Raw genomic sequence first — 5,802 nt, forward strand, 5'->3', positions numbered from 1 at the left:
TGTAAACTTAAATATCACTGAACAAATGTATGCAGTGTTTTTACACAGCGCATGTCGTAAATTATTCGACACAATATCTAGATAAAATCATATATATTTAAATTGTTACAAAATATTTACAAAAAAATACAAAAAAATGCAACCAGGTCGTCTCGTGCATGGTCATCTTCTCCATCAATTTCAATTTCCTTTCCTTGAATTACATCTCTCTCCTAAAAAATGTCTTCTATTATATTTCTTTAGTTGGTCTCTTATTAATTTCTCTCTCATTATCAGTTATACACATTGCTTCCTTTTTCTTTCTTACTAAAGGATTTTTGCATTGAACATGAATGCAAAAAAAATAACAGTTTTGTAACAACGGGTGTAAGTCTGGGTTTTCACTGGGTTAAATTGTAGGCGACTTACTCCAGGTCAGGCTCTACCTTATAGCTGGAGGCCACATCCATTTTTTTCAATCAAGCCGCAAAGTCCTGTCTGAGGGAGGTCTCGCCACAAAGCTGATCCACCAAACTCCTTCCCCCGGCGTTCTGTACATGACCCCCCCGCCCCAAAACACACACACACATACACACCCCTCACGCTCAGAGAAAGAGCACAGGTGCAGGTTGTAAGGTAAGGTGCAACTGCTAAGGGGGGTTTGGGGGAAATGCACCTGCGATGTGACTTGTTAAATCCACAGACGAGTGTATCTCCACTTGAATGGCTTAGTTCAAGCAGTGACGCCATTCATAAATATGGATAAAAGGAGCCGTTCACTCACACTCAAATATTTCGGAATCTCCCAAGCAACACATTGCATAGCCTTGTTGTTTGACAAGGATCTCACCTGATTGTAAATTAAAAGAAAAATCACTCCCAGTTAGGTAACACCTAATCCATATCCACTGTGGAACGCCAATCCATATGGCAATCCTGGTGTCCAAGAAAGCCATAAAAAAAAGATGCCTTGAAAAATTCCGACATTCCCTTCCGACATACCGTCCGGATTATCCAAGAGGTTCAGCTAAATCCACTAGGGTCCGAACGACCGCCGGCGCCGAATATCCATGTTTTGATCTCCCTTTGCCGCCTCATATCTCAGTAGGCACTGTCAGTTGTGATGTGAAGACAGGGGGTGGATATATATATCACTTACACACACGCACACACACATGCACGCAAGACGCACACACGCACGCACGCAAGCACGCACGCACGCATGCAGGCAGGCACACACAGACACACACACACACAAACACAGACACTCACACACACACACCCTCACTCGTGCGAACAAAAAACGCAAACAAACAAATTCAGATTTTCTTGCTTGTGAAAAACATTTATCCCCCTCATACGCAGACGCATGCGCAAACATCTCTCTCTTACTCTCTCTCTCTCGCTCTCTCTCTTCCCCTCTTTCTCTCTCAAGGGGGGAGAAGGGGACAATGCAAACACCTATATCTATGTATGGTGTCAGAGGCCCTGCCCGGGCAGCTACTGTAGGCCTCCGAACATCGCATCGTAAGGTTCTCCCCCTTTCTCAAAGAAAGTATAGATTAGGAATGCATCGAGGGGAGGGGGGGGGGTCCTTTTTTCGACATCAAGTATGTCATCACTTATGAAGTGCATTCAGGTTGCTGAGTCAGTCATGGCCAAATCAAAGCAAATTTATGGGTGACCAAGCAGTAGGGAGCAGGGCTTGTCTTCAGGCAGTTGAATGGAGCATTGGCGCCAAGGCCCCAAACATGCCTCGCAGTAGGAAGCGGGTTAGGCTCTCAGTAGGGGCCTTGCTCCCCTCTGAGCTCGGGACCAGAGAGGATAACAACACACTGCCAAAGGTTTGGGAAACACTGCTCTGTTGTGTGTGTGTGTGAGTGTGTGTGTGTGTGTGTGTGTGTGTGAGTGTTTGTGTGTGTGTGTGTGTGCGTGCGCCTTTGTGTGTGTGTCTGTGTGTGTGTGTGTGTGTGTGTGTGTGTGCGCCACGTGTGTGTATATACCCCAGCAGCAAGTAAATCCGTGTGTGCATAAGAGTGTGTGTTCATTTTATATGAGCCTATGCGCCGAATCGTCTACTTCTTCTTCTTCACAAGTTAAAAAAAATCGGAGCATCGCACCAAAGGCGAGGCTAGGCGGGGGAGGGGGGGGTGTCAGGCGTTGAAGAGCAATCATCACGCTTATGATGAGGAGCAAACTAATACGCAACAGGGTGAGTTCCAACAATGCCGCCGAGGATCAGGCCAGGCCGGGCTGAAACTCGGAGGGACAGGCATACGATACCTCCCGTTGGGTTTCATGTACTGGATTACAGGTCGGGCACTGGCCCAAGGGCGATGGGAAATAGGGGAAACAAACCAAACATTATTAAAACGACCCGGACTGCTGCCATGAGCGGATCCACGCTGGCAGCGAGGGCCTCTGGGCACCGTACCCCACGCCTCTCACAGTAGGGGGCGCTGCAGGGAGAGACAGGCCAGGGCAAAGAATAAATGTGCGCCACAGTGCTGGCTGCCAATCAGCTTTGTGCGGCGATTGTCGGCCGTCTGAAAAGGTCGTTAAGGGGATTTACATAACATTTTGCACTCCGCCCCGGGGTAAACTCACGAAGCGTTTTGATTCGATATTCAGCGCATTCTAAATACGCTAGGTTTCTTTTTAATCTTTTACGACGAATCAAACGGCATTGGTGAACATTTCCAACAGTATTTTTCGAGACAAAGCTTTGGTGCCAAACGAGACGCCAGGGGTCGCGGCCATTGGAGTCGTTAAAACATGAAACACAAATGTTTGATTTGTATTCAAACCATCGAGGCTGTGGCTATTCATATACTCCTTCTGACCATTATCGGTTAATTTCATTCCCCACCATTCCGTCCGAAGGAGCGGAAAACATCGGAGTGGCCGAAGTCATGGGAGGTATCGAGGCCCCTCCGTGACAGATGGTTCGGACAAGCCCTATAATGACATACTTCCTCCCAACGGGGACAGGGGGGCCCCATCCGTCCACAGGGGTGGTGGGGGGTAGGGGGTGTGTGAGGGGGTGGTGTTGACGATGGGAAACTGGGGTTGGTAAGTTGGGTCGGTGCACTGCCAAGGTGTGAGGAACACCGTGTGCGTGCCAGCGGGCTGTACTCCCTCCGATGGGACGACGTGAGGTTTACCGCCGTCTCCTTCTACTTCCGATGAGTGACCCCAGAGGCCAGACGAGGACACACACCGAACCCGGGGGCCCCTTCGCTCGCTGCAGGCGGTCACCTGCGTAGCATGTGACGATCAGGACTTTGCATTTTATACGTTTAATACGCTGCAGCTTCCCGTCCTTGGAAACAGGGGATCGAGCCCACAAAACCCGAGCCGGCGTCTGATGTGGAGAAGATGAAACATTGTGCACATAAAAGTCGTTTGCATCAGACGCTTTTGTTTCAAGCCGGCAGCTTGGTTTTGAAGTTGATTGATGTCTGCCGTACGTGTACGGGACACCTCCCTGCGTCCCTGCTCCGTTCCCCCCCCCGCCCCCGTTTTTAATCCGACTATATCCCACTGGAAGGTGCATCAAAGATAAACTTGTTAACCTGGCTGGGTAATTGTTTGGAATGCACGGCGTGTCGGAGCAGAGCCGCTAGGGGAACCAACAGGGTCCTACGGCGGTATAAAATGGTGAGGTGCCCATTCTGAGCACGGAGGCCTGCAGGTTACATATTCTGAGGTGGAATCATTCCTACCTCACCCGTCTCGTCCTATGTTTACCCACTCGGGGTTTCGGGGCGTCTGTGTAAGCTGACGAGCACAGTCTGTTCCCTAGTGGTTGCCTTAGCCATCAGAGGAGGCTGGAGATGGATTCACCGGTCTCGGCAGATGATTCACAACCAATCGACAACCGTTACCAAATACCATTCCTGGTAGATGTCTGTATCTTTGATTCCTTCAGGCTGGCATGTGCTTTGATGAGTCGTTTTTAAGTATTTGAATTACAAACAAGGGAACGCATTCAGGGAGTTCGTTATTTGTGGTTTCCGTGTGTGTGTTTGTTTGTGCGCCATCACGCACAATTGCACGTGTGTGCGTATGTGTGCGTCTGGGCGCATGTGTGCGTGTGCACGCCTGTGCGTGTGTGTGTGTGTGTGCCGTGTGTGCGTGTGTGTGTGCGTGTGTGTGTGTGCGTGCTTTTGTGTGTGTGTGTGTGTGTGTGTGTGTTCCCCAGCGCACCTGTCTGCCTGCAGGCCCTCTGTGCTGTAGCCTCTCATGTCTGGCCAGGGCCCGTGTGGTGATGCATTAGAGGGCCTGTGATTGTACTGGAGGACTCCTCCTGACAAGCCGTTTGACACCTCTCAACAGGGTCAGAGGTGTCTGTCTGCCACGGCTGACAGAGAGACGGACACATTAGGGCCAGGGCCCGGTGACTGAGGCGTGCTGCAGTAGCGCCGACCGCAGACAACCCCCCCCCCCCCACACACACACACACACACACACACACACACACACACCCCATGGTGAACCTGGCCACTGCTCTGTCATTGTAAAAGCCTGAAGCTATTTTAATTGGTGTTTTATCACAGTTGACCCACATTCAACTGTGATGAAACTCAACACCTAAATCCTCACACAAATGCATTTGAACACATCATTTTAAACGGTAATCTTTCTATTTTAGTTTTATTTGAAAGAAGAGCAACAGGAATCAACACATTCTCAATCACATTTGGGATTCCACGCTTTTATTTTTGTTCTTTGTGTACACAAAGAGCATTTCGTCTTGATTGCGCAAAACAAAAAGAGGGAAAAAAAGTCTTTAAAAAACAAAAAACAACAGCAGCAGCAGCAGGCAATTAACTCATTATTCCCCATATAATTTAGTATAATATGTATACGCACGCTGGAGACGAAGCCGGCCGACTGGGGGGCTTATAAGGCCCACCAAACTGGAAACAATTTAGATGAAACCGCATAGGATGGAAATAATAGAACAATGATTTCTAAAGTCCTAAATCCTTGTTAAGACCCTCCATCTTTCAAACTAAACTGGATCACACTGAGGATCTCCTCTCCCTTTATGCTGTGTAGCTCCTCTAATCCTCCGGCCATTTTCCATTCTTTGCCCCCCCTTTTTTTTTTATTATTTACAAAGGCGTCGGTTCGGTTGTCCAGCGTTGGAACGTTGAGAATTTCGTTGAAGGAAGGGAGGAAAAAAAAAAAGTAACTATATTGAAGAAGGCAAGGACAGCATGTCAGAGCCAAGAATGCAGCTGATCTCCTTTAGGCTCATAATGAGGTGTTTTCTCCACTCCGAGCTTGTATTGACATGGAGCCTAATGATTTCCACATAGGAATAGATTGGGAAAGTAATGCGAGGGGGGTGGGAAAGACAACACTGAGTGATTAAAGTGAGGGAGCAGCCAAGATGCTCAATGCAGCTCTTTATATGGAGTGTAAGTACCCTAATCTGCAGCACACTGGAGTCAACAAATCCAAGCCCGCGTTTTAAAGTGATAAAAGCCCATCTGTGTGTTTTAAAATAGTTTAAAATCAAAAATAATTATAACATACCCCGAACTTCCTACCTCAAAAAAAAAAGCCTTGATACGGGTCCTTTAACATCCTATTATATTTATCTTAATTTAATAAACATACAATTTTAATAACAGGATAGAGTAACACAAAGCCGAGAGATGAAACGTTCGGATATCTATGACAGTTCGAAGCGTACCCCAGACTTTCCAATTAGGCCCTAATGCTATCTATATTAACCCTTCAACCCCTCAACTTCAACTGCGAAGGGGGAGGGGCCAGGGGGGGGGGGGGGGGGGGGGGGGGGGTGGTGAG

The sequence above is a fragment of the Gadus morhua genome, chromosome 8 (assembly GCF_902167405.1).
Source record: "Gadus morhua chromosome 8, gadMor3.0, whole genome shotgun sequence".
In the NCBI taxonomy this organism is placed as follows: Eukaryota; Metazoa; Chordata; class Actinopteri; order Gadiformes; family Gadidae; genus Gadus; species Gadus morhua.